The sequence below is a fragment of the Rhinoderma darwinii genome, chromosome 3 (genome assembly GCF_050947455.1).
Source record: "Rhinoderma darwinii isolate aRhiDar2 chromosome 3, aRhiDar2.hap1, whole genome shotgun sequence".
Classification (NCBI taxonomy): Eukaryota; Metazoa; Chordata; class Amphibia; order Anura; family Rhinodermatidae; genus Rhinoderma; species Rhinoderma darwinii.
Genome location: NC_134689.1, coordinates 212467439 through 212481683, shown reverse-complemented (window position 1 = coordinate 212481683; position 14245 = coordinate 212467439). Strand labels below are relative to the sequence as shown.

At 43.5% G+C, this 14245-nt stretch overlaps 1 protein-coding gene across 1 annotated transcript in view; it reads left to right on the top strand.

Moving 5' to 3' along the window:
• LOC142750413 (cadherin-related family member 4-like) overlaps positions 1-14245 on the top strand; it is a 144541-nt gene that overhangs the window by 117706 nt on the left and 12590 nt on the right. The gene's annotated exons all lie outside the window — the stretch shown is intronic.

The following is a 14245-nucleotide window of genomic DNA, read 5'->3' as shown; positions in this document are numbered from 1 at the left end:
AATTTATTGAAAAGGAAAAACTAAAATATTGCATTGACATAAGTATTTAGACGTTTTGCTCAGTACTTAGTTGAAGCATCTTTGGCAGCGATAACAGCCTCCAGTCTTCTTGAGTATGATTCCACAAGTTTTGCACACCTGGTGTAATGATGGGGGTAGGGAAACAGACAAGTGAGCCCTAATCTACCCGCCACTCAGTCCCTGCCTACTTGCAACGACCCGCCCTAGGCGACGGGGTACAACTGGGCGACGGTCCCTGCGCTCAGTAAGTGCACGACAGACAAACAGACAAGGGTACACAAAGCTAAGGGAAATGGGGCAGTTGCCCACGGCAGCACCGTGAGCAACAAGAGTGGTGAACGAGCCGAGTCAAACCAGGAGTGTACGAGGTACCAAACGCAGAGCAGGAGAGTAGTGAACAAGCCGAGTCAAACCAGGAGTGTACGAGGTACCAAACGCAGAGCAGGAGAGTAGTCAGTAAGCCAGGGTCAGTATGAAGCAGGGTCAAATAGTTCAGAAGCTGCAGCAGGGCCAGGAAACCAAACGAGAAGAATCACAAGCAAGGAGGAACAGGAAAGGCAGGTATAAATAGACAGAGGGCGGGAGCTAGCTCCGTCTGGCCAGGCTGTGATAGGCTCTCCCACTCCTAAGCCTGCCATCCTGAGTGGTGGAAGATGGAGTCAGTCTCACAGACATAGAAGCAGGTGCAGACTGATTACCTATGGGCGTTGACACAGAAGCTGTGCCTGGCAGATCCTTTACACCTGGATTTGGGGATTTTCTGCCATTCTTCTCTGCAGATCCTCTCAAGCTCTGTCAGGTTGGATGGGGACCGTCAGTGGACAGCCATTTTCAGGTCTCTCCAGAGATGTTCGATTGGGTTCAAGTCAGGGCTCTGGGTGGGTTGTCCCTAAGACAGTCCTGTGTTGTCTTAGCTGTGTGCTTAGGGTCGTTGTCTTGTTGGAAGATGAACCTTCTGCCCAGTCTGAGGTCCAGAGAACTCTGGATCAGGTTAAGAATATCTCTGTATTTTTCTCCATTTATCTTTCCCTCAACCCTGGCTGGTCCCCCTGTCCCAGCCACTGAAAAGCACCCCCACAGCATGATTCTGCCACTACCATGCTTCACTGTAGGGATGGTATTGAGCAGCTTATGAGCAGTGCCTGGTTTTCTCCAGACATGCCGCTTAGAATTGAGGCCAAAAAGTTCAATCTTGGTTTTAACAGACCACAGAATCTCATTTCTCACAGTCTGAGAGTACTTTAGGTGCTTTTTTGAAAACTCCAGGTGGGCTTTTCATGTGTCCACTCAGCCATAAAGCCCCTATTGGTGGAGTGCTGCAGTGTTGGTTGATCTTCTGGAAGTTTCCACCATCTGTACACAGGATCTTTGGAGCTCAGCCAGAGTGATTATTGGGTTCTTAGCAGTGGCGTAACTATAGGGGATAACTATAGTGCGATTGCAACCGGGCCCCGAAACCAGGGGGCCCGCGGCCCCCTGCACCACATCAATGAAAAGTTACTATAGTAACTGGGGCCTATGTAGTAAACTACATGGGCCCCCGTTACTATAGTAACTGACAGAACTTACATTCCTCCTTCCGGAGCGCAGTGGCGGTCCTGACGTCACAGCACTGTGCGCAGCGCATGATGTCACAACGCTATGCGCTGCGCACAACATACCGACCTTGGATGGAGTCAGGACCTCTGCTGCGGCCAAAGAGGAGGGTAAGTTTAATACCACTGTCTGCTGGAGCTGATGGGTCAGGGTCTGACTCCCGGGACCCCCACCAATCAGATGTTTTGAAGGGGGTGCAGCGCTCGTACGAGCGCTAATTCCACTTCATTCTGGTCTCTTTCTCACACTAAATCACTGACAGATATGTGAACGATTCACACTGTGAGCAAATAAGGAAAATGAAGGGGAAGCAGCGCTTGTATGAGCGCTGCACCCCCTTCAAAACTACTGATTGGCGGGGGGTCCCAGGAGTCGGACCCCCACCCATCAGCTATTGATGGCCTATCCCGTTGATAGGCCATCAATGTTTAGGGACTGGACAACCCCTTTTAAGCCTACCTGTGATACCTTAGATACAGGAGCACAGCAGAGAGTAATCTTATACTTTATAACATTACTGTCTGCTGGACCCTGTATCTAAGCCTAACTTAGGCTTAGATACAGGGTCCAACAAACTGTATCACACATGTCCTTGGACCCTTTATGTAAGCCTACCATATGTGTTAGGCTGTGTTCACATCAGCGTTGCCCTTCTGTTGAGGGTTTCCGTCTGAGGTTTCTGTCAGTTAACCCCTCAACGGAAAGGCAAACTGAAATCTCAGTCGACTGCGCTATTGATTCCGTCAAAACAATGGAACCCTGTCCTAATGGCGACAAACGGAAACCTTTAGCAACGTTTCCTTCACCATGGAGATCAATGGTGAGGGAAACAGAAGCTGAGGTTTAAATTTGCGTTTCCGTTGAGGGGTTACCTGACGAAAACTTCCGACGGATGGGCAGCGGTGACGTGAACAGGCCCTTACTAATATATTTTTTTTGTGGTTTTTAAAGGTTCGGTTGTTGAACTACGTTAGATTCGAGGACTACTTCGGCGGCACCTTTTTTTTATTATCAATAAAATGGTTAATGAGGGTTGTGTGTTTTTTTTTATTTCAATAAACCTGTTTTTTCTATGTTTTTGTATTTTTTTAAAACTTTATTACTACTGCCTTATTAATAGCTGCTGGCTGATTGACAGCGTCCATTACTAAGGTGGGGCTTAGTGTTAGCCAGTGCAGAGGCTAACACTAACCCCCATTATTACCCCGGTACACACCACCACCAGGGGTTCCGGGAAGAGCCAGGTACAATCCTGCAGTGAGGGTTGGGCACTGGGGCGGCCGCAGGCTGGTATTATTAGGCTAGGAATGGCCAAACACAGTGGCCCTTCCCACCCCGGTAATGCTAGGCTGCTCTTGCATTGTTGTATCTGGCTGGTTATGAAAAATGGGGGGGACCCCAAGTCATTTAAAAAAAAATATATAATAATAATTGGAAAGAACGATATGCCCCCCCCCCCCCCATTTTTATAAACTGCCGGATACAACATAGCAGCCGCAGGCTAGCATTACCAGGGTGGGAAGGGTCACTGTTTTTGGTCTTTCCCAGCCTAATAATACCACCCTGCTGCCGCCCCAGTACCCGACCATCACTCTGGATGGTCGGGTACTGGAACGTACCCGGCCCTTCCTGGTACCCATGTTGGCGGTGGATACAGCGGTGATAATGGTGGTTAGTGTTAGCCTCTGCACTGTCGATCAGCCAGCAGCCATTACTAAGGTGGTAGTAATAAAGTTAGAAAACTACAAGAACATAGGAAAAATATTTTATTAAAATAAAAATCCCACACAACCCTCGTTATCCATTTTATTGAGAATAAAAAAAAATGGCGTCATCGAAGTAGTCCTCAAATCCGAAGTAGTCCAACAACCGAACCTGTAAAAAAACACAAACACACAAAAATAATTAGTAACTGTTAAAGGGGGTGGGGTAATAGCGGGATTCACTGGTTAGTGGCACCCACTATTACTACCGCCTTTATAATCAGGGTCACTAGGGTTATGCCTAGTTCCCCTACCTTTTCCTTATACTAACGTCGATCTAATTGCTTTAGCGGCTACTCAAGGGAATAAGACCGTATAGTAAATAAAGGTAATATTTATTAACATACAGTAATCACTCTCATATATATATTACAGTAACTAATCACAGTACAGTATAAACACGGTATCACAATATTATACCGCCACCCACTTACCTAAACATACACAGAATACAGTTACGTTACAACACAATACACATAAGTTACTTGTGATTCTCACACACTCTCTATCTCTATCCCACTCCCTCCTAATATAACTTTCCCTATACACTAAGGGTTAATACGGGATAAGGAGGAACAAGGGGAATGGGTTACTGTGTACTCTGGGACAGCAAGGGTTAACTCAGGGACTCTGGGACAGCAAGGGTTAACTTAGACTTAGGGAGAACAAGGGGTTAACTTGCTCAGGGAGAGCAAGGGGTTAACTCAGGGAAGCAAGGGTTAACTCTGGGACAGTAGGGACTCAGGGAGAGCAAGGGGTTAACTCAGGGGACAGTAGGGACTGTATCAAGGGGTTAACTCAGGGAAGCAAGGGTTAACTCAGGGACTCTGGGACAGCAAGGGTTAACTTTGGGAGAACAAGGGGTTAACTTACTCAGGGAGAGCAAGGGGTTAACTCAGGGAAGCAAGGGTTAACTCTGGGACAGTAGGGACTCAGGGACAGCAAGGGGTTAACTCAGGGAAGCAAGGGTTAACTCTGGGATCAAGGGGTTAACTCAGGGAAGCAAGGGTTAACTCAGGGACTCTGGGACAGCAAGGGTTAACTTTGGGAGAACAAGGGGTTAACTTACTCAGGGAGAGCAAGGGGTTAACTCGGGGAAGCAAGGGTTAACTCTGGGACAATAGGGACTCAGGGACAGCAAGGGGTTAACTCAGGGAAGCAAGGGTTAACTCTGGGATCAAGGGGTTAACTCAGGGAAGCAAGGGTTAACTCAGGGACAGTAGGGACAGTACTCAGGGAGATCAAGGGGTTAACTCAGGGAAGCAAGGGTTACAGCAGGAGGAGACAGGGAGAGACAGGGTTAAGTGTAGCTGCTGCTACACTTGATACTGAGCGTGACTTTGTGGAGCAACAGAGGCAGGAGCCCAGGTCTTTAGAGGAGAGAGGTGGTGTGGGAGGCAGGCAGGCAGCTCTCAGCTGATCGTCTTCAGCTAGCTTCGGCTCCTGAGCTCAGCTCCTGAGCGTACCGACGCAGGGCTATTTAACCCTGTCGGTACGCTCGCAGCGGGGAGTGTGGCGCTTGCCCCAGGCTAGCATGGGTCGGCATGGTGATAATGTATCACCAGTCGACTCATGAGAACCCACACGAGACAGTCCGTGCGCGCGGGAGACTTGAAATTGAGACAGGGGATAACTATCCCTTGTCTCCATGGTTTCCTAACAAAGCAGGGACATGCTAATTGTCCTGCTCTGCTTCCAACCGTATTCATGACCAGGGCTGTTGTTGTTACAGCCCTGGCTCATGATACATTATATGTACTATACATACACATATATATTATATATATGTGTATATATATATATATATACACACATACACTGTATACATACATACTATACATATATATATATATATATATATATATATAAACACATACACACACACATATATATATATATATATATATATACACATATATGGACACTTCCCTTTACAATCCCCCTGTTGTCGGGGACTCGACAATGCAATTTGGGGAAGTGTTTGTGGGGTTCTATTTACCCCCTCAACCTCCCCGGTTACTGGTAATGGTCTGAGATGGAAGGAAGTATACTATGAGACCTAGATATTCGACATCAGCTATCTCCTCAAGGACACCTTCCCGCCAGTCCTCTGACTCTGGAGTCTAGTGTCCAAAGAAACTAAACCTCAAAGTTCACAGAATGAAGATGAAATTAAATCTCCTAGTCCATAGAACGAAGTTGAGATAAAACTCACAGTCCATAGAACGAAGCCTCGAAGCTCATCAGACGAAGTTGAAATGAAACCTTCATAGTCCATAGAACGAAGAAACTTTCATAGTCCATAGAACGGGGTTGAAATAAACTCACAGTCCATAGAACGAAGCCTCAAAGCTCATCAAACGAACAAAGCTCATTTGAAAACCTCAAAGTCCATGAACCGCAGATTTCTTGTTCTTTCTTGCTTGGAGTTTCTTCCTCTTAAGTGGCGTCAGCAGGTCTTTCCAGTGGCCGATCCAATTTTAGCATGTCGACCCGTGTAAGGCTACTTGTGCCCTCATATGGTCAGCCTTGGAATGGCTTAGCCCGCCTTTCAACAACCTTTTGTACGTGATCCATTACTTTTCCAACTTTTCCCAGCATCTTGATTGAAGACGATACAATATTTGTGGCCCGATATCCAGGTCTTCATCATGGCAGGTTATCATCCCCGAGGAGGAGGTGAGGTCTTGGTACCCAGGAATCTACTGTGGGGTGGAGCATCGCCTTCCATTTCCCCTCTGACATTCAATCCATCATCATATTGACCATACCAGTTCTCAGGTTGAGGTGGCAAATACCTACAAGGGTGTGTGAATACCTTACCTGTCCCTAAGGGTACCTACACACTACCCAATCATACAAACATAGTGAAAAATAACCAAACATACAAAAATATTCCCCCACCAACCATAGGTATATGTACATATAGAGATTCATGCTCAAACAGCATCTCACACTACTCCTCCATAAACACGTGCAAGGTACACATGCAAATGGGGTGACTAAAGGCTGTAAATATATGCCCGCCTCCATGTACATACTCACTCGCTGTGGGACGGGCACGTCCTCACTGAGTAAGCCTATGTTGTGGACACATATCAACACCTAGAATGTCTATATGTAGACCTTGAAAATTTTGTACGACCCATTGATTAAGATTTACACTTTACAAATATATATACACATACAATAATAAACAATTCTGGGTCGCAGGACTGTATCACTATGGCCTTAGACCCCGTCTACGAATGTATTCGTGGCTTTCTGCTTGACCTCGTTGTATTTGGTCAACCAGTCCTTTCATTCGTCGGTACACGCAGAACAGTCCAACGTACATAATCGCCACAAGAGTGAGAAGGATTATCACTGGTTGGATGAGCAAGTTGAAGAAGGAAGTGGCCTTGGGACTATATCCGAACAAGCTCTCCCACCAAGACACTTCCGCGTCCGCGTCAAGGTTGTTCACAATTCCTGTGATCTTTTTAGTGTCATGTTCCAACTGAATAGTGGCTTGGTGTTGGGAATCTTTCAGTTTCTCCACGACATCCTCTTCCTCATTGAAGTCTAGCAGGAGATTTTTTAGTTCGATGCCAAACCCAAGAGGAATCGTCTGGAGTCTCACAGGGGTGTCTGGACGGATGTTGAGCCTTTTTTCAGGTGTCACCGGAGTTCTTCCCTTTTGATCCGCCACATCAATGACTAATACGGGATTAAGGGTACAGTATGCTCCGGGGAGGAGTATGCCTCTTTCGGTGCAGTTAGTCGCGTGGCATTCTGCATTAGATACCAGCACCAATATCCTTGACCCATGTATTGAGGAGGGCATTGGATTAGCCTTCATATCACAGGACCCCTCAGGATCCCAACACTGGTGTAGGTCAGGATATCCGAGGGGAGCTTGTGGATGAAGCACTGTTTTTGTGGTTCCTCACAATTCTTAGGTTTGTAGAACTATATCCCTGTCTTACCAAACCCATTATCTTAAAATCAAGATATGGGTGTAATGCCAGGGTTACCTCCCCCTGTCCAAAGTTTCACCCATATAGTATAAATACATATTACTGATAACCAGGGATATACCACAATAGAATATGTGAAAGAACCACAAAATAAAAACACAAATGAAAACAAACGGACAACTGGGGACAAACACAACAGACCATAAACAACCATTACAGACGTAACACCAGACTGAACATGCAATTTATGGCCAACTTCCTAAACTCCTCCCTATTTGTGGTCGGTCATTTAGACCCTTAAGTACGTGACGGAGCACATAAGGCTGTAAGGAGACTCTTGTGCAGCCATTTTGTCTAAACCCACGTTTTGTTGTGACGTGGCCATTTTCTATTGCCATTTCACTGGGCTTTCCATGGTTGCTTATGCCGTGGCAGTTCCTTGCAATATGTCCCATCTGACCACATTTAAAGCATTTAACAGGACCACATTTCTTAGTACTCAAAGACTCGCAGTACTTCGCAATATGGCCTGATCCGGCACATGCAAAACATTTAACAGTACATGCTCTGCTGGACTTAGGGCAGTCAGCAGTGCATGATCTCTTAAAGTTCTGCATGGCTAGGGACGCACTTCTAAATATCGTACGCTTACATCTGCGTAACACTTTCGTAACAATGTTACCTTCAGGTATATGGATGGGATCATGATTTGTGACATCAGATCCATCACTCTTACTACTCCCCCCTTTTTGCCCTGTAGAGGGCAAACTTACAGCGGAATCAGGCCTTGAAAAAGACAAGGCCGGTAACATTTTTGAGAAATCTTTTATGATGTTTTGCATACTGGCAACCAATTGTGACCTAGCAGCAAGCTCATCATTCAACTTGGCAATGATGGCATCTGTAGAGGCCGCCTTATCCTTAAACGCATTCATCACAGCATAAGACCCAGTCAGCTGTGCATCAATATCATCACCATGATTTCTCAAATCTATCATCTGCGATTCCAGCATGCAAATTTGCTGATCTCTACATTGGGCATTCTCTGCCAGTTGTGTCTGCAAATCACAAACCTGCTTCACATTGTTGGCACAACACTGGCAGAGAAGATTTGGGGAATCACTCTTCATTTCTGAGTGATCAGGCTTCGACGTCTCCTCATACACACAGATTAATTTAGCGAGCATGTGGAGACGTTTGGAGGTTTTGTTAAGAACACTCCTCTTGCTAATACACAACTTATCATGTGCATAAGCCTCGTCCAGCAGAGTGGACCACAGCATTCCTGCTGACTTGTATGTCGTGGGTGTTACTGGATTAAATTTACTGTTTTGGGCGAGGTGTTTAAGTGTGGAGAAGTCCATACTCACTGTTCCAGAAGTCATCTCCGTCTGCGTTGTCCTCCTTGTCACCCGCTGTTTTGAAAAAGGTCCTTTTCTTCTGGAACGCCTTTTCCCGATCAGCTGGACTTCACCGGAAGAACACCGACGTTGATACTTCTGCAAACTCTTTTGTATAAGTTGCTCGCTCGCCCGACGATTCGTCGCCGTAGAGCAGCAGGCCGCAAAGCAAAATAAAAGACGTTAATATCTCAGAAAATAAAACAAAAAACAATAGGTTCGCTGATCAATTGTATCCTGTATCAAGCCTTAAATAAAATTGTGTTACTCGTCTGAACTTCAAAAAGGTCCAGGCGCACAGTATAACTCAACACTACACCGTGTACGTACGTTACCTGTCCACGCCTCGCCGCCTATCTGCAGTTCACGTTTTAACACAACTTTATTGTACAAAAAACAGAAATAAATTGAAAGCAGTATGGGCTGGCTCACCAATGTTAATGGGGGTGGGGTAATAGCGGGATTCACTGGTTAGTGGCACCCACTATTACTACCGCCTTTATAATCAGGGTCACTAGGGTTATACAATGGAACCAGGGGAGGAGACCTCCAGCTCACCTGACACACTCCGGTGTGTTGTGGATAGCGCTCGGATTCTCGTGTCGGCACACGGTAGATAAGCAGAGACAAGGGAAAGAGTAGGATCCAGCGCTGAGTCAATGTTTAAAATGGATGTTCTGTTCCAAGTTTAATGGTATATTGTTAAAAGGAAGTCCAGTTGTGGATAGTCCTGGGTAGGTAAGAAGTGTAGGTAATGTCCTCGGGGCCTACGCGTTTCGGACGACTGCCGCGTCCTTAAACTTGGCTGTGATAATTTTAAATAGCGCGCGCTGTCAGGTTTTATACTGAATCAGTATGGTCAGCTGGTTGTTCTGTGCGTATCATCGTTGTGGTATGTTGGAACGCAAGCCGGAAGTAGTAGTCCGGTCTTGTGTTATGATTGTAAGAGCTTGCGAGTGAGTATTGATCTTGTTCAAGAGCTATTTTTTCTTGGATTGGGTGGTTTATATGGTACCTTGATGTGTGTTTGAGGTTTATAGAATAGATTAGTATATTTGTATATTATAATGAATATATTTTTTCCCTTTTCCAGTTTTCTATTTTGAGGTTGTCACATGACAACGAAGGCCGGATGGGCCCGTCACCCAAGTCCAGTATATCTCCCTGGAAACAACGTAAACGTTCGATTTATAGGTGAGTACGGAGGAAAATTTATAATGATACCTTGGATTTTGTTTATGTATCTATATTTATAGAAAAATATGGATGCTTCAAACGGGGCCCTTGTAGTGTTTACTTTATGCCAATAACTCATAAACTATATTATGACAGCTATGACTGTTATGATGTAAATTTGTCAAATGATTGACGCTTTATTGGTTGTGAGGCGGCGCGCTATGTTGGAGAACGAGGATGATTGTGGGGAAAGTGTGGTAGGACACAACTGAAACTATATGGGGGATCGGAAACATGTACTAAGACAAACGAGACTGGGTGGTGGTGAATTAAAATGTGTGCATGTCAAACAGCAAATATTATGCATGCAGCACTAGATGCGTTGTATACCTTGGGTGATGATATATGGTGTGATTGATCACATTGTATTATTATTGGTGTCATATATAACTTCTTTTGCTTATATATGGCTGGTATTGCTGATCATGACGTTAATATTGATACATTAATTCTTTTCTTAGGTTTAAGCCTTTTGGGAATCTTGTGTTTAATCGGTAAATCCAATAGGCTTCACGGAGATGGGTTTTATGTTTTATATCACCCCCCCTTTTGCATGGTTGGATCTTTTCAATGGCATAACATCTAAACGATTTAGTTGATCTGTTATGTTGAGAAATAAAATGTTTTGATGCATTGGATGTATTTAAGATATTTTGGTTTCTCACGTAGCTGAGGTGTTCCAGGATTCTTATTTTAAATTTCCGGTTGGTGCAGCCTACGTATTTTAGGTTGCATTCTATGCACTCAATGATGTAAACGACTGATTCAGAGTTGCAATTTATGTAATTTTGTATATTGAAATTGTCGGTATATGTGGAGTCACTGAAAGTTTTGGTTGTCTGGATGTGGGAGCAAACTTTGCAGGGATGCTGACCACACTTATAGAAACCTATGGTTTCTAGCCATGTTGTATTTGTTTTTTCATTAGTAGTAAATAAAGATGGAGACAGGACATTGCCCAGAGAGGAGGCTTTCCTAGCCACTATTCTACACCCCCCAGCCAGTACTGTGCGCAACGTGTCATCCTCCATGAGGATAGGTAAGTAGTTGGTTATTAATTTTTTAATTTGCGTAAATTGGTTGCTTTGTTGTAAAATTAACGTAGGTTGGTTGTCGATAGGTTTGGTGTTCTGTAATGTGTCTCCTTTTTTGTTTTGGTGACTCAAGAGTTGAGCTCTGGATTTTTTGGTCATGATGTTGCTGGCTCGATTTAGGGACCATTGGGGATAGCCTCTCTCATGGAGTCTTGTTTTAATTGATTCTTGTTCCATCATATATTGACTTTGGGAAGTACAGTTCCTTTTGGCACGGTGCATTTCACCCATTGGTATGGCTTTGATGGTATGTCTGGTGTGGTTACTCTTTGCATGTAGTATATTGTTTGTGGCCGTAGGTTTGCGATGTGTTTTAGTTGAAATGGTTTGGCCATTCACTCCCATTAACTCCAGATCAAGAAAAATAATGTTGGTGACATCAAAGTGATGAGTAAATTTTAAATTGCAATTATTGTTATTGAGGGTTTCCACAAATTTTGGGATGATATCGGTGTCTCCTTTCCAGATAATCAATATGTCATCGATATATCTACCGTACCATTCAAAATGGTGACTGTATGTGTTTTCGGTAGAGAAAATATGGAATTGTTCCCACCATGCCATGACCAAATTTGCTACTGAGGGGGAAAATTTTGCCCCCATGGATACACCTCTGAGTTGCAAATAATATTTTGTATCGAATTGAAAGTAATTGTTGGTTAAAAGAAACATGAGTACGTCCAGTATGTATGATTGAATTTTTTTTTCATATTTACTGTGTTTGGTCAGATGATAATCGAGGGCAGCATAAGCTATGTGGTGTGGAATTGATGTATATAAGGCCACAATGTCACATGTAAGCCAACTATATTTTTTATCCCAAACTTTGTTACATAACAGGTTAAGGACATGTTTGGTATCTCTGAGGAAACCTGGTGTTGCTTGTGCCAATGGTTGTAGCAAAGTGTCAAGCCATTCTGACAATCTCTCAAGGATTGATCCAATTCCAGATACAATCGGTCTCATTGGTGGAGGGAAAATCTGTTTGTGGATCTTCGGGAGTGCGTGAATGATTGGAGTGATTGGCTGGTCAATGTAAATGAAGTCCATTTGTTTTTGACTAATGAATCCTCCTTGGTGACCATCTTCAAGTAATCTTTTCATTGAATATTTGATTTTTTCTACAGGGTTCTTTTCCAGTATCTTGTATGTTGTTTCATCAGATAACAAGTCCAGAATAGATTGTTGGTAGTCCATTTTGTTCATGACCGTGACATTGCCCCCTTTGTCCGACATTTTTATGATTAGTTGTTTATTTTCTTGTAACGATTTTGTTGCTTCTGTAAGTTTTATAGACATGTTTTTAGTTGGGCATTGGCCTTTGAGGCTGTCAGCAAGCTGATGGAGTTCTTTTTCCATGACCATTTGAAATCGGTCCATTGACTCAGTGCGCAACCAATTTACGCAAATTAAAAAATTAATAACCAACTACTTACCTATCCTCATGGAGGATGACACGTTGCGCACAGTACTGGCTGGGGGGTGTAGAATAGTGGCTAGGAAAGCCTCCTCTCTGGGCAATGTCCTGTCTCCATCTTTATTTACTACTAATGAAAAAACAAATACAACATGGCTAGAAACCATAGGTTTCTATAAGTGTGGTCAGCATCCCTGCAAAGTTTGCTCCCACATCCAGACAACCAAAACTTTCAGTGACTCCACATATACCGACAATTTCAATATACAAAATTACATAAATTGCAACTCTGAATCAGTCGTTTACATCATTGAGTGCATAGAATGCAACCTAAAATACGTAGGCTGCACCAACCGGAAATTTAAAATAAGAATCCTGGAACACCTCAGCTACGTGAGAAACCAAAATATCTTAAATACATCCAATGCATCAAAACATTTTATTTCTCAACATAACAGATCAACTAAATCGTTTAGATGTTATGCCATTGAAAAGATCCAACCATGCAAAAGGGGGGGTGATATAAAACATAAAACCCATCTCCGTGAAGCCTATTGGATTTACCGATTAAACACAAGATTCCCAAAAGGCTTAAACCTAAGAAAAGAATTAATGTATCAATATTAACGTCATGATCAGCAATACCAGCCATATATAAGCAAAAGAAGTTATATATGACACCAATAATAATACAATGTGATCAATCACACCATATATCATCACCCAAGGTATACAACGCATCTAGTGCTGCATGCATAATATTTGCTGTTTGACATGCACACATTTTAATTCACCACCACCCAGTCTCGTTTGTCTTAGTACATGTTTCCGATCCCCCATATAGTTTCAGTTGTGTCCTACCACACTTTCCCCACAATCATCCTCGTTCTCCAACATAGCGCGCCGCCTCACAACCAATAAAGCGTCAATCATTTGACAAATTTACATCATAACAGTCATAGCTGTCATAATATAGTTTATGAGTTATTGGCATAAAGTAAACACTACAAGGGCCCCGTTTGAAGCATCCATATTTTTCTATAAATATAGATACATAAACAAAATCCAAGGTATCATTATAAATTTTCCTCCGTACTCACCTATAAATCGAACGTTTACGTTGTTTCCAGGGAGATATACTGGACTTGGGTGACGGGCCCATCCGGCCTTCGTTGTCATGTGACAACCTCAAAATAGAAAACTGGAAAAGGGAAAAAATATATTCATTATAATATACAAATATACTAATCTATTCTATAAACCTCAAACACACATCAAGGTACCATATAAACCACCCAATCCAAGAAAAAATAGCTCTTGAACAAGATCAATACTCACTCGCAAGCTCTTACAATCATAACACAAGACCGGACTACTACTTCCGGCTTGCGTTCCAACATACCACAACGATGATACGCACAGAACAACCAGCTGACCATACTGATTCAGTATAAAACCTGACAGCGCGCGCTATTTAAAATTATCACAGCCAAGTTTAAGGACGCGGCAGTCGTCCGAAACGCGTAGGCCCCGAGGACATTACCTACACTTCTTACCTACCCAGGACTATCCACAACTGGACTTCCTTTTAACAATATACCATTAAACTTGGAACAGAACATCCATTTTAAACATTGACTCAGCGCTGGATCCTACTCTTTCCCTTGTCTCTCACTAGGGTTATGCCTAGTTCCCCTACCTTTTCCTTATACTAACGTCGATCTAATTGCTTTAGCGGCTACTCAAGGGAATAAGACCG